The sequence below is a fragment of the Mustela nivalis genome, assembly GCF_964662115.1.
Source record: "Mustela nivalis genome assembly, chromosome: 10".
NCBI classification, from domain to species: Eukaryota; Metazoa; Chordata; class Mammalia; order Carnivora; family Mustelidae; genus Mustela; species Mustela nivalis.
The window spans coordinates 31,505,166-31,520,217 of record NC_139029.1 but is presented as its reverse complement, the minus strand read 5'-3'; the positions used below and the strand labels follow the sequence as shown (position 1 = coordinate 31,520,217).

The following is a 15,052-nucleotide window of genomic DNA, read 5'->3' as shown; positions in this document are numbered from 1 at the left end:
GAGTATGTGAAAGATATTTATGCTCATCTGAGACAACCTGAGGAAGAGCAAGCCATCAGACCACAATATCTACCGGGTCGCAAAGTCACTGAAAACACGAGAGCTTTCCTTATTGACTGGGTAGTACAGGTTCAGATGAAATTCAAGTTCCTTCAGGAGACCATGTACATGACTGTTTCCATTATTGATCGGTTCATGCAGAATAATCTTGTGCCCAAGAAAATGCTGCAGCTGGTTGGTGTCACTGCCATGTTTATTGCATGCAAGTATGAAGAAATGTACCCTCCCGAAACTGGTGACTTTGCCTTGGTGACTGACAGCACTTAACACTAAGCACCAAATCAGACAGATGGAAATGAAAACTCTAAGATCTTTAAATTTTGGTCTGGGCCACCCCCTACCCTTGCATCTAAGCTTGGAGAGGTTGATTTTGAGCAACATCCTTTGGCCAAATTCCTGATGGAGCTAACTGTGTTGGGCCATGATATGGGGCAGTTTCCTCCTTCTCAGATGGCAGCAGGAGCTTTTCGCTTAGCACTGAAAATTCTCGATAACAGTGAATGGACACCAACTCTACAGCATTATCTATTATACCCTGAAGAGTCCCTTCTAAGTGTTATACAACACCTGGCTAAGAAGATAGTCATGGTGAATGGTGGGCTTAGAAAGCATATGACCATCAAGAACAACTATGCAACATGTAAGCACACAAAGGCTGGCACTCTACCGCAGCTAAATTCTGCGCTAGTTCAAGATTTAGCCAAGGCTGTGGCAAAGGTGTAACTTGTAAACATGCCTCGGAGTACTAGAATAACTGCAAATGAAATTGACACCCTGTGCCATCTATACATACTACATGTTACCTTTACTGACTTAATCAATAAAGTTTGTAGTCCTTTTTACTTATACCTTAAAAAAACAAACAAATAAAAGAACAACAACAAAAAAAGGGCACCTGGGTAGCTCAGTTGGTTGGGCAGCTGCCTTCGGATCACGTCATGATCTCAGGGTCCTGGGATGGAGTCCCACATCAGGCCCCCCACTCAGGAGGGAGTCTGCTTCTCCTTCTCCCTCTGCCTTCTGCTCCCCCTGCTTGTACTCTCTCTATCCGTATCAAATAAATAAATAAAATCTTAAAAAACAAAAAAAAAGAAAGTGCTGAGGGAGGCTGGGAATAGAATGAATGGACTCCATTTCTTGATTCAACTATTTTACCATGCTTAACCCCAAGAAAAGTTTGACACCTATATTAGTTTCCAGATATAGCTGTAACATGTAGTATTTTCTGTTGCTGTTGTAACAAATGACCATAAACTTAACATGAACTCTGTGGCTTGAAATAACACAAATTATTATTATTTTTTTTTTTTAAGTAATCTCTACACCCAGTGTGGGGCTCGAACTCACAACCCTGAGGTCAAGAGTCACATGCCTTGCCAACTGAGCCAGCCAGGCACACTACAAATTCATTATCTTACAGTCCTAGAGGTCTTAAGTCTAAAAATGGGCCATGTGGTGCCAAAATCAAGTGCTGACAGGGCTTCACTCCTTCTGAAAACTCAAGGGAGAATCAGTCCCTGTCCTGTTTTAGCTCCTAGGGGCAATCCACATTCCTTGCCTCATGGTCTCCACAGTGGCATAATAACAACCACTACAACCCTTAAACTATTCTTTTTTTTTTTTTAAGATTTTATTTATTTATTTGACAGACAGAGATCACAAGTAGACAGAGAGGCAGGCTGAAAGAGAGAGAGGAAGAAGCAGGCTCCCTGCCCAGCAGAGAGCCCGATGTGGGGCTCGATCCCAGGACCCTAGGATCATGACCTGAGCCGAAGGCAGCGGCTTAACCCACTGAGCCACCCAGGCGCCCCCTTAAACTATTCTTATAGTAAATTTTTTTTTTAATTTTTATTTTTTTTATTAACATATAATGCGTTATTAGCCCCAGGGGTACAGGTCCGTGGATCGCCAGGTTTACACATTTCATAGCACTCACCATAGCACGTACCTTCCCCAATGTCCATAATCCAACACCCCCCCCACAACCCTCAGTTTGTTGTGTGAGATTAAGAGTCTTTTACGGGGGCACCTGGGTGGCTCAGTGGGTTGGGCCTCTGCCTTCGGCTCTGGTCATGATCCCAGAGTCCTGGGATTGAGCCCTGCGTCGGGCTCTCTGCTCAGCAGGGAGCCTGCTTCCCTTCCTCTTTCTCTGCCTGCCTCTCTGCCTACTTGTGATCTCTGTCTGTCAAATAAATAGATAAAATCTTAAAAAAAAAAAAAAAGAGTCTCTTACGGTTTCTCTCCCTCCCAATCCCATCTTGTCTCATTTATTCCTTTCCTACCCCCCTAAACTATGCTTATTTTAAAACCTTTCATTTAATCACACTTACAAAACCCCTTCTGCCATGGGAGGCAACGTACTCGCAGGTTCCAGGGGTTAGAACATGAACATCTTTGGTCAGTCATCCGTTATTCCATCTACCACAAACCCCTACTATGAAAAAGTGACATCTGCTGACAAATCACAGTCTTACCTATTTTCTTTATACTACACAGGACATTCTGAATCTAAACATTTTGACAGCCTCAGACAATCATTTCTCCCTTTCTCAAAAGGAGATAATAAGAAAATTCTCTAATAAACCCTTTTAAGCAACTTATGTCAACTTTCTGGTATTTTGCCCATAAAAATGAGCACAATTTTCCTCACTAATTTTAGTGCTATTATTCCTAGGAGCAGTTTGGAACATGTGGGTTAAATAGTCCATGTAGTTGATTTCCTAGCCTTTATCCAGGTTCACAGGGCCATAATGGCTCTCATAACCTGTTCCTTTTCTGTGCTTTTCCATCCTGACAGTATAAGGCCCATCAGTCAATTATGTCAATCAGAGACTCTCCAACTCTGTGTCCCATAAGGTGTGCCCACTGTATTAGACTTAAAGTTAAATAATTTGGATTTTTTTCCAAATAGGAACAAAAGTTACAGTGATGAATAGATTATTATATATTTCAAAAATGTTCCCCATTCATCTTTCTTAACACTGGTGCCTCCTACTACTTGCCTGTCAGCACATGCTAGCTCACAACAAAAGGAATGAACAGGAAGCCAATTAAAATTAATAGAAAAAGTCAGAGATAAGAATAACAGATCATGCCTGGTTCGACAGCTCATGGAGCTCTTCTGTAACTGTGTGTTCCATACATTGAACAGAGGATCATTTTGCTAACCAAATGCCTCATCACATCAAGGACTCTAGATGTAAAGGATAAATATCTTTCACTAAATTATAATGGACCCTACCACTATTTCTTCATTGCATTGCAGAATCTTAACAAAAGCATACCATTTTGTCTTGTAAAAGACTAATTTAATCTAGGACGGGCAATAAATGGGCTTTAGAGCTCAGTAAATCTGAGTGTCAACATCTTCCTAGCTGCATGACTGTGAATACATTCCTTAACTGAAACATTTGAGTTAGTTAAGAATTATATTTGATTGCTTGTAGGTCATAAAGCCGCTGAAATGTGAAAGAGGCTGGTTTTTCCCTCAAAATAAGGAAGTGCAGAGTTAGGTGGTTCAGGATGGGGATGGTGGCTCCCTGATCATTACATTTCTAGGTTCTTCCTTTTGGCATGCCGCCATCAATTTCAGCACGTTCTAGGTCACTCATGGTCTAATATGGCTTTCGAAGCTCCAGTCACCAGATCTGCTTTCCAACCAGCAGGAAGGACAAAAGGCAGAAGGACAACAAACGCTTTCCTGGAAGCCCCCCACAGTGACTTCTGTGTGCATCTCATTGGTGGCTCCTATCTGCAGGGTAAGTGCGAAATGTAGTTTCCGCTCTGCACACGCTGCTCGGAATTTGGAAGGAAACAATCATTTAGATCCTGTGTAGAGAGCCCTAAACCATTCCCAGTGTCCATGATTCCAAACTTCTTCTAGTGATGGATTCCCCACCCTACCTCTCTGCCACTAGTTTCCCCTTGGCATGTGGCCACTGAGTAGAGGTTATATTTTTCAGCACCCCCAGCAGTCAGTTGTGGCCGTGGGACTATGCTCTTTCTGGACAGCAGGACATGCACTGAAGGCTTTGTGTGGACTCTCCTTAAAGGAACTGCCTGTCCTTCATCCTCTCTTCCTCCTTCCCACAGGCTGGGGCGTGCGTGTGTAGTGGCGAGCCAGCTTTTACCAAATAGGTGAGGACAGAACCCTGGGTGATTCAATGGTGAAGGAACAAGACAGAGGGTCTGGGGTCCCTGGATAACTGAGGGAAGCAGAGACGCCCACCCCCCTGGACTTTCTGCCTGTCTCTGTTGTGTTCTGTGTGAGAGAAATAAGCCTGTATCTTGTGTATTTTGTTGTCTCTTTGTTACAGCATGTTAGCCTGTGTCTTAAGGAATACAGGCCATCTTTCTACACCTCAATTTATTTTTCTATAAAATGCCAATGACATTATGTATTCCACTGGGTTATATAACAAGAATTAAAAATAATATAAAGGGGCACCTGTGTGGCTCAGTCGGTTAAGCGGCTGCCTTCCACTTAGGTCATGATCCCAGGGTTCTGGGATCGAGCCCCACACAGAGCGTCCTGCTCAGTGCGGAGCCTGCTTTTCTCTCTCCCTCTGCCTGCTGCTCTGCCTAATTGTGCTCTCTCTCTCTCTGCCAAATAAATAAATAAAATCTTTTTTAAAAAAATAATATAAGGAAGGCACCTGGCAGGGCTTTTAGAAGTAAGGGTTATTAGCATAGGTTTCATGAGAAGATTCTGAGGAGCTGCGGATAGCACTTGGAGGAAATCGGCAGCTTGCTTCCCCACCAGTCTAATTGGGAACTATTCTGTGTGATTGGATTCTTGATTTAGCAACAAAAGCATAAGAACCATAAATATCTTGGATTTAAATGCAAGGATGCTAGTTAGAATGTTTAGAAAATACCTCCTGATGCATTTTTCCCTTCTTAATAATTTAGATTATTTCCCTGCCTGGGGAAAGTCCTGGCACAGGGAAGTCCAGAACACAGAGATGCTGGATCTCAGTAGTAGACATCAGAACAGTTCTGCAAAAGATAAGGTAGGTGGGACGCCTGGGTGGCTCAGTTGGTTAAGCAGCTGCCTTCGGCTCAGGTCATGATCCCAGCGTCCTGGGATCGAGTCCCACATCGGGCTCCTTGCTGAGCAGGGAGCCTGCTTCTCCCTCTGCCTGCCATTCTGTCTGCCTGTGCTCGCTCTCTCCCCCTGGGATCGAGTCCCACATTGGGCTCCTTGCTGAGCAGGGAGCCTGCTTCTCCCTCTGCCTCTGCCTGCCATTCTGTCTGCCTGTGCTCGCTCTCTCCCCCTCTATCTCTCTGATAAATTAAAAAAAAAAAAAAAAAGATAAGGTAGGACCAGCTTTTCCTCAGCCGGCGAATAGTGGGATCAGGGAAGGTCACAGGATAGTGTGGGGTTCCTCCCCTGCTGTCATGAGGGGGGAAGAACAGCCAGCAGGGAGTATAATCTGAATTGACTAAATTCAATTTGAACTCATAGAGACATAAACATAATTAAAAGGTTTTTTTCCCCATGCTATTAGCAGAAGTAGAGGCTTGAGTTTAAGACAGAATTAGTTGTAGAAAATAATGAACACTGTATTCTTTTTCACATCTGAGTCACAGTATGCAAATTTCTATTCTGCCGCATGATACTTGCAAGGTCGGTACCAAAAAAGCACAAGTATAGTCAATTTCATTTATGAACAGAGATTCCATAATCTTAAATAAAACACTGACAAATTTAATCCATTAGGACAGTAAAAAGAATAATACATCACATCCAAGTAGCATTTAGCTCACAAATGCAAGTGTTAATAGGATTTTAAATTGGAAGTTTCAGCCAGAAACCCTAAGGCAGTAGATGTTAGATAACAAAGTTGTCAGCAGGCCATCTTGTAGGAGTCTCAAAGTAAATGGTCAAAAATGAGTTGCACATTTTCAGCTCCCTCACCCTCAGGGTATAAAGGTTGCTGTAAAACTTTGTGAAGAGGACTTTCCTGAAGAGAGCTAGGCTGTATCTCTCCTTCCCTCTCTCAGGGAGCAGGGAGGGCTAGGAGATCCTTTCCCCTTCTCAAGTCAGGAGGGAACCATTTCAATGGGACTACCTGGAGACCTTGATCTGTAACTCCTCCAGGTAGTAGGTCAGTGTCTTCTGCCTCGTGTCTGCAACATGGGAAGAGCGGAGATGGGCTGGCTGGCTGTTCAGAACAGCCGGGAGGAGAGGAAATGATTATGTCAAGAGGTCTGCGTTCCAAGAGTTAGTCAGGGTGGAAGATTTCTTTGGAAGGAGAGCTGGCTTAACCCCTGTTAAATCTTGTCCAAGAGAATGGCTTTGAAGAGTCATGGGACACCAACAGAAAAAGCTATGATGGGGCGCCTGGGTGGCTCAGTGGGTTAAAGCCTCTGCCTTCAACTCGGGTCACGATCTCAGGGTCTTGGGAAGCCCCCGTCTGCTCAGCAGGGAGCCTGCTTCCTCCTCTCTCTCTCTGCCTGCCTCTCTGCCTACTTGTGATCTCTGTCTGTCAAATAAATAAATAAAATCCTTAAAAAAAAAAAAAAGACAGAGCCATGATGAAGAGTGCCACCACAAGAGCTGAGGTGGGAGAAGCCAATGGAAGAAAATGGTATTGCCTGCACTGTGGCAAGCACAACAGAAGGTATCTATTGGGGACCTCTGCACAACCTGGAAATATAGCCGAGAAGGAAAGGGCCGGTTTGACTACTTGCCAGACCCAAAGAACTTGAAACTATTTAATGAAAGTGTTTCTTTCCCAAACCTGAGAGAAAGTTCTTACTTGACTGTTCCAAACCTGAGAGAGCCACCTGGAAAAGGAGGCGATAACCTAGACCGGAAAAGAGAGCAGAACCGTGCCCCTCCTTTCCTCCCTCAGGTCCTGTCGTAAGTGTTCATGCAGAAAGTCCAAGTTAGAGGAGAGGATTTTTGCCTTTAATAAAGTTTAGCATTTTGATTATTATCTGGAATTGGGCATTCCCATGCCTGAAGTAACACTGTCATTTATTGTGACCATGGGATCTTCTTATTATCTAAGAGTCATGTGAATGCCCGAGATTCATCAGGACCAGCGCGGAAAGCTTCCCCAATGAATCAATTTTAAAGGCACATTGTGAGTAAGATCCAAAATGCATAGAATTTTAAAAAATTGGTAAATTGGGATCCCATCAACATTTAAAAATTTGGTGGTGTATCCACACAATGGAATGCTTATCAGCCATAACAAGGTATGCACTCGTGATATGTATGATAACACAGATGAATCTTACAAACATTATGCTCAGCAAGAAAAGCCAGAGACAAAAGAATACATACTATATGATTTTATTGATATGATAGTGTAGAAAAGGGAATACTAACCTGCAGTGACGGGTAGCAGATTAGTGATTGTCTGGGACCGCGATGCTCATTGCGGCAGTATTCATAAGAACCCCAAAATGGAAAAAACCCAAATGCCCATCAACTGATGCATAGATAAATAAAATGTGGCATTTGGGGGTTATAAAAAGGAATGAAATACTGATACATTCTACAACTTGGATGACTCTTGAAACATGCTGCTAAGTAAAAGCAGTTGGACACAAAGTATGTTGGACACATGTATGATCCCAGTTATATGAACTGTCCAGCATAGGCAAATCTATAGAGACGGAAGGTAGATTAATAGTTGTCTAGGACTGGGAGAAGGATTGCAGTGAAAAGGGGATGAGGTTTCTTCTGGGCATGATGACAATTTCCCCAAATTGTATGATGATTGTACTACTCTGTGAACACATTAAAAACCATTGACTTGTACATTTTATTTATTTTTAATTAAATTTATTTTTAATTTTAAATTAGATTAAAATTAAAATTAAATTAGATTTAAGTTATTTTAAATATCAAAAAAAATTTTAAGATTTTATTTTTAAGTAATCTCTATACCCAACATGGGGCTTGAACTCACAAACCTGAGATCAAGAGTTGCATGCCTACCGACTGAGCCAGACTGGCATACAAAAAATATACATTTTTGATTAATTAAAAACCCAAATATAAAAAAAGCTATGAAATTATTAGAAATATAGAAAAATGGTCTTGGCCTTAGGAGTAAGGAAAATCTTGGTGAGGGAGATTCAAATAGAAAAGAAAAAAACCTTCAAGGAGAAGTGATACATTGACTATATCACGATTAAAAACTTCTGTAAAACAATAGATACCGTAAGTAAAGCTAAAAGCAGCACACTGAGAAAAAATATTAGGAAATTAAGACTCATTGTGTATAAGGAACTCCTATACTTAATAAACAAACAAGAAAATAGGATACCAACAATTTACAAATGGAAAAACACAAATGGCCAATATATATATTAAAACACATTTGACCAATTCTCCCAGGAATCAGGGAAATTTAATTTAAAATAAATTTCAAGGGCACCCAGCTGGCTCCATTAAAAAGAGCATGAGCTCAGGGTTGTGAATTTGAGCCCCATGTTGGGTGTAGAGATTATTTAAAAGCAAAATCTTTTTTTAAAAATTTCACCTATTAGGGGCACTTGGGTGGCTCAGTGGGTTAAAGACTCTGCCTTCGGCTCAGGTCATTGTCCCAGGGTCCTGGGATAGAGCCCCACATTGCGCTCCCTGCTCAGCAGGGAGCCTGCTTCCCCCCCAACCCCCACCGCCTGCCTCTCTGCCCACTTGTGATCTCCATCTGTCAAATAAAGAAATAAATTAAAAATCTTAAAAAAAAAAAAAAAGAAATTAAGATATTAAAATTAGATTGCCACTAGGGCCCTATCCTTAAAAAGAAAAAAAAATTCACCTACTAGATCAGAATTTAAGATAGTTAATATTAAGTATTAGAAAGGATGTGAAAAGCATTCACAAAGTTGAAATGCCTAATCCTCCTAGAGACCGCTGATAGGAATGTAAATTGGCACAGCCACTGACTTGGGAGGCCAAGTGGCAGCCCTCCCTGAAAATTTAAATGTGTGTATACTATGACCTGGGAGCTTCCCCTCTCAGCATCTACCATAGTGAAGCACTTACAAGTGCACAAACTGGGGGCACCTGGGTGGCTCAGTTGGTTAAGCATCTGCCTTTGGCTCAGGTCATGATCTCAGTGTCCTGGAATGGAGCCCCAGTTGTGGCTCCCCAGTCATCGGTCATCACGCAGTCTGCTTGTCCCTCTCTCCTTCCCCATTCCCGTCTCTCCCACTGCCCCTCTCTGGTTTGTACTTTCTCTGTTTCTCAAATAAATGAATAACAACTTTATTTATTTGTTTTTAAAAATGTTATTTATTTGACAGAGAGAGAGAGAGCGAGAGAGGGAACACAAGGAGGGGGAGTGGGAGAGGGAGAAGCAGGCTTCTGGCTGAGCAAGGAACCTGACTCCGGGCTTAATCCCAGGACCCTGGGATCATGACCGGAGCTAAAGGCACATGCTTAAGGACTGAGCCACCCAGATGCCACGAATAAAATCTTAAAAACAAAACAAAACAAAACAGGGGCATCTGGGTGGCTCAGTTGGTTAAGCCTCTGCCTTTGGCTTGGGTCATGATCTCAGGGTCTATAGAATCAAGTCCTACATGGGACTCCTTGCTCAGCAGGAAGCCTGCTTCTCCTTCTCCTTCTGCTCCTCTTCTGCTTGTGCAATCTTTCTCTCCCTCAAATAAATAAAATCTTAAAAAAAACAAAAACAAGTGGACAAGCTGCTCATATAAAAATGTTCATTGCAGCATTGCTCATCATAGGACAAATTGGGAAAAAATTTAAAGGTCTTAAGTTTTATCGGAAGTAGACTGCCTATGCACAATTTAAAAGAAAAGGTTGATTTTTATGTGCAGAGAATGACTTCAAGGATTTATTCTTGGTGACAAAACAAAGTTGCTGACTAATAGGGTTGGTATAATATCATTTGGTAAAAACAACCTCACACAAAACAATGTTATCTGCAACGTGTATATTTAAAACATAAGAGTAAGGGCTGAGATCCTATCAAACTGAAAATAATAACCAATAATTGCATATTATTGAGTGCTTTCTACAAAACAACAACAACAACAAAAAAAACTGCTCTGAGCCCTTTGAAAGATTTTCCTCATCTAATCCTTACAATGACCCTCTAAGATATGTACCACTGTCTTCTTCATGATGGTGAACTGAAGCTGAGAGAGGTTAAATGACTTTTCAAGTCATGAGTAAGTTGCAGAATCAAGATTTGAATTTGTAAATAATGTCTCATATGTAGAATCTAAAGTAGTCAAACTTATAGAAGAAGAGAGTAGTCGGGTGATTAGCAGGGCTGGGGGGAGAGGGAAACTGGAAGGTGATGGTCACAGAACACAAAGTTTCAGTTATGCAAGATATGTAAGTTCTGAAAATCTGTTCTACAGCATAGTGCCGATAGCTAGCAATATTTTTTTTAAAAGCTTTTTTAAAAAATTTATTTGACAGACAGATCACAAGTAGGCAGAGAGGCAGGCAGAGTGAGAGGAGGAAGCAGGCCCCCTGTGGAGCAGAGAGCCCGATGCAGGGCTTGATCCCAGGACCCTGAGATTAGGGCCTGAGCTGAAAGCAGAGGCTTTAACCTACTGAGCCACCCAGGTGCCCCTTTATTTTATTTTTTAAAGACTGATTGATTTGAGAGAGAGAGCAGAGGGGCAGAGGGAGAGGGAGAAGAAGAGAAGCAGACTTCCTGAGTGTGGAGCCCTACATGGGACTCAGTCCTGGGGACCCAGAGATCATGGGGTCCTGGGAACCTCAGAGAACCACACCAAGAATTGGTTGCTTAACCTCCTGAGCCACCCAGGTGCCCCACCACATTGTATTTTGCACTTAAATTTTGCTAAGAGGGGGCACCTGGGTGGCTCAGTCATTAAGCATCTACCTTTGGATCAGGTCATGATCCCGGGGTCCTGGGTTCGAGCCCTGCATCGGGCTCCCTGCTGGATAGGGAGCCTGCTTCTCCCTCTCCCACTCCCCCTGCTTGTATTCTCTCTCTTGCCGTCTCTCTCTCTTTCTCTGTGTCAAATAAATAAATAAAATCTTTTTTTTTTTAAAGATTTTATTTATTTATTTGACAGAGATCACAAGTAGGCAGAGAGGCAGACAGAGAGAGAGAGGAGGAAGCAGGCTCCCTTCCGAGCAGAGAGCCCGATGCGGGACTCGATCCCAAGACCTCGAGATCATGACCTGAGCCGAAGGCAGCGGCTTAACCCACTGAGCCACCCAGGCGCCCTAAACAAAATCTTTTAAAAAGAATGTTTTTGGTAAGAGGGTAGATGCTATGTCAAATGTTCTTAACACCAAACAAAAATAATAATAAAGAGGAAGGAAGAGAAAGCTTTGGGGGAGGATGGAAACATCTATGAGTTTGATGGTGGCAATGATTTCACAGGCATATATTTAATTCCAAACTCATTGAATCGTATATATTAAATATATATCTCTTTTTGCATGTTAATCATACATCAATAAAGTGGTTCTTTTTTTTTTTTTAAGAGAAAAAAATCAAAACCCATACCCAAACCCAAACCAACCAAACAAAAGATTTGAACGTGGACAATCTCGCGCCATAGTCATAGGTCTTAACTTTCGTTATGTGTGAGGAAGGAGAGGGGCACCCGTATTACTTCGGTTATACGTGGTTGGCTCAGTCTGTTAGGTAACTGGCTCTTGATTTTCAGCTCAGGCCATGATCTCGGGGTTGTGAGGTGGGGCCCTGCATCACATTCCACACTCGATGGGGGAGTCTACTTGAGGTTCTCTCCACCTCTGCCCCCACCCCCACTCTCTCTCTCAAATAAATAAATAAATCTTTAAAAAAATTAAAAAATGTATGTGGGGAGAGGGAACAGAGGGAACTAGCATTGGGATGGTGGTAAAAGAAACCATGGCCTAATTTGTAATGTTTTTATTTTGTTTAAAGGTGCACTACTTTTATTTTTTTTTTTTAAGATTTTATCTTTTTTTATTTGAGCAAGAGGGAAACAGCAAGAGAGAGCAGGGAACCCCACACGGAGCTTGCTTCCAGGACCCCAGAATCATGACCTGGGCTGAAAGCAGATACGTAACTGACTGAGCTACCTAGGCACCCTGTAAGAGTGTATTAATTAAAAAAAAAAAAAAAGTAAAGGTGCATTTTTTGGTGTCAAAATTTATTAAAAAATAAATATGGCAATTTATTAATTATTATAGAAGCTGAAAGAGATAACTCCTATCCCAATGTGTTATTTTTATTTTTTATTTATTTATTTTTAAAATTGTATTTATTTGACAGAGACAGACACTGTAAGAGAGACACAAGCAGGGAGAGAGGGAGAGGGAGAAGCAGGCTTCCCGCTGAGCAGGGAACCCATTGTGGGGCTCAAAACCAGGACCCTGGGATGACCTGAGCCTAAGGCAGACGCTTAACGACTGAGCCACCCAGGTGCCTCTCCACTGTGTTATTTTTATAAATTTTTTGTTTATTTATTTATTTATTTTTAATAAACATAGAATGTATTTTTATCCCCAGGCGTACAGGTCTGTGAATCACCAGGTTTACATACTTCACAGCACTCACCATAGCACATACCCTCCCCAATGTCCACAACCCCACCCCCCTCTCCCAACCCTCCTCCCCCCAGCAACCCTCAGTTTGTTTTGTGTGATTAAGAGTCACTTGTGGTTTGTTTCCCTCCCAATCCCATCTTGTTTCATTTATTCTTCTTCATTATTTATTTATTTATTCTTCATTATTTATTCTTCATTATTCTTCTCCTACCCCCTATACTAACAATTAGCAGTACATATGGGTACTAGCAGCCATAAACCCCCCCCATGTTGCATCTCCACTTCCTCCTATCAGGGAGATCATATGATTGTTGTCCTTCTCTGATTGACTTATTTCGCTAAGCATGATACCCTCTATTTCCATCCACATCATCACAAATGGTAATATTTCATTTTTGATGGCTGCATAGCATTCCTCTGTGTGTGTGTGTGTGTGTGTGTGTGTGTACATATACCACATCTTCTTTATCCAGTCATCTGTTAATGGACATCTAGTTTCTTTCCATAGTTTGTCTATTGTAGACGTTGCTGCTGTAAACATTCGGGTGCACGTGCACCCGATCACTATGTTTGTATCTTTAGGGTAAATACCCAGTAGTGCAATTGCTGGGACATAGGGTAGTACTATTTTCAACATTTTGAGGAACCTTCATGCTGTTTTCCAGAGTGGTTGCATCAGATTGCATTCCCACCAACTCCACTGTGTTGTTTTTAGAAATGACATCAGCATAGGCTTTTCCGGAAGTGCTTAGAAACTATAGATGACCACTCTCTGAGCTGACAACTTAATATGCGATGAATAAAATGCATTCAATTTTGAAACTGCAGTATGCTAAATTTGAAATTAAGACAAACTCAAGTACCTCTTTCTTTAGTCTCACCATAACCTATTTCAACTTCTTTCCTGCTCCAACACCTTCCAGGAGAAGAAATCCATGCTCTATTTCCTGGCCATGTTTTGCTGAATTTGCTCCCATTTCATCTTCTGCCCAGGATGCTTGTACCCTCAGGTCCTCAGTTCACTCAGTCCTTCAGGGAGTCACCTGTACCTCATTCCATGCATAGCATGGAGGCCTTTAATATGTGTTAATAGACCCGGAATGATTACTGAGGAAGTCTTCTTATCCAACAGATCAGTACCAGAAATTGAATAATTCTGTTAAAGAAAGAAAGCACAAAATGGGACCCATACATACTTTAAATATTTCATTTTCACTTCAAACATATTTAGATATATTCACTCATGAATGTTTGACGTAAGGCAAGGTTGAGAATGAGTCCTCTGTTTGGAGATCTGCATTATCTTTCTTGAGCAACCTACACCCACAACATGCATTTTGATGATTTCCATTTTGGGTTTCTTTTTTTTTTTTTTTCTGTTTCTTTCTTTCCTTTTTTTTTTTTTTTTAAATAGGCTCCATGCCCAACGTGGGGCTTGAACTCAGGACCCGGAGGTCCAGAGTTGCATGTTACACCAACTAAGCCAGCCAGGTGCCCCCACTTTGGGTTTCTTTATAGTGGGGCAAGAACTTCAACACACGTAATAAGGAAATCTGTGTGCAGGACTTGAAATTACTGTGCTGTGAATTATTTACCCAACTTTTTACAATTGTTTGGCCCACGCTTGTCTCAATGGTAGTTTTGTTGTTGTTTTTCTGTTTTTCCGTGACTCAGCTTTCACTGGATCTTTTCAAAGCATTCCACTTAGTTTAGGGGAAAAAACAAAAAACAAAACAAAAAAAAACTCTAATGAAATGTTGCAAACATGCAAGGAGAAAAACAGAAGGAACACCTGTGCCCACATTCAGCTGTATGAATGCTACTGTTTTGCTAAAGTTGCTTCAGAGTTTTCAAAAAGGAATAAACATTACAGATAGAGTTGAAACCTCCAGCAGGCCCTACACACTGATTTCATTTCTATTCCGCCCTCCCCATCCAGGACAACTGTCCTGAATTCAGCATTTACCTTACTCATATGTGTTTTGTTGGTTTGTTTGTTCACTTACTTGAGAGGGGGAGGGGTGGAAGGACAGGGAGAGAGAGAATCCATAGCAGACTTCCCGCGGAGCGTGGACCCAGATTCAGGCCTGACACAACCCTGAAATCCGCACCTGAGCTGAAATTAAGAATTGGACACTCAACCGACTGTGCCACCCAGGCACCACTCCATACGGGTTCTTGTACGTATTACATATGTGTGCCAATAAGTACATGGCTTTGTTTGACGTATTTGGAATCTGTATGTAAATGGTGTCACCTAGCACACAGGATTCCGCAACTTGATTTTTTTCTTTCATTATCATTTGTTTGCGATTAATCCTTGTTGCTATACAGAGCTGTAGTGAGTACATCTGCATTCAATTTATAAGATTTTGTCAATATAGCAAAACTTGTTTTTTTCTCTTGTTGAACATTTGAGTTATGTCCCTTTTTTTCCCATTACAAACAACACTGCAGCAGTCATTCCTTCATAAA

At 41.7% G+C, this 15,052-nt stretch overlaps 1 pseudogene across 1 annotated transcript in view; it reads left to right on the top strand.

The window, feature by feature from the left end:
* The window catches only part of LOC309843212 (G2/mitotic-specific cyclin-B1 pseudogene), a 1,282-nt pseudogene extending 499 nt beyond the window's left edge, over positions 1 to 783 (top strand). The window contains exon 2 of the transcript in view: positions 4 to 783. The product of the transcript in view is annotated as a G2/mitotic-specific cyclin-B1 pseudogene (transcript). The remainder of the gene's footprint in view (positions 1 to 3) is intronic.
* Positions 784 to 15,052: the final 14,269 nt, after the last annotated feature.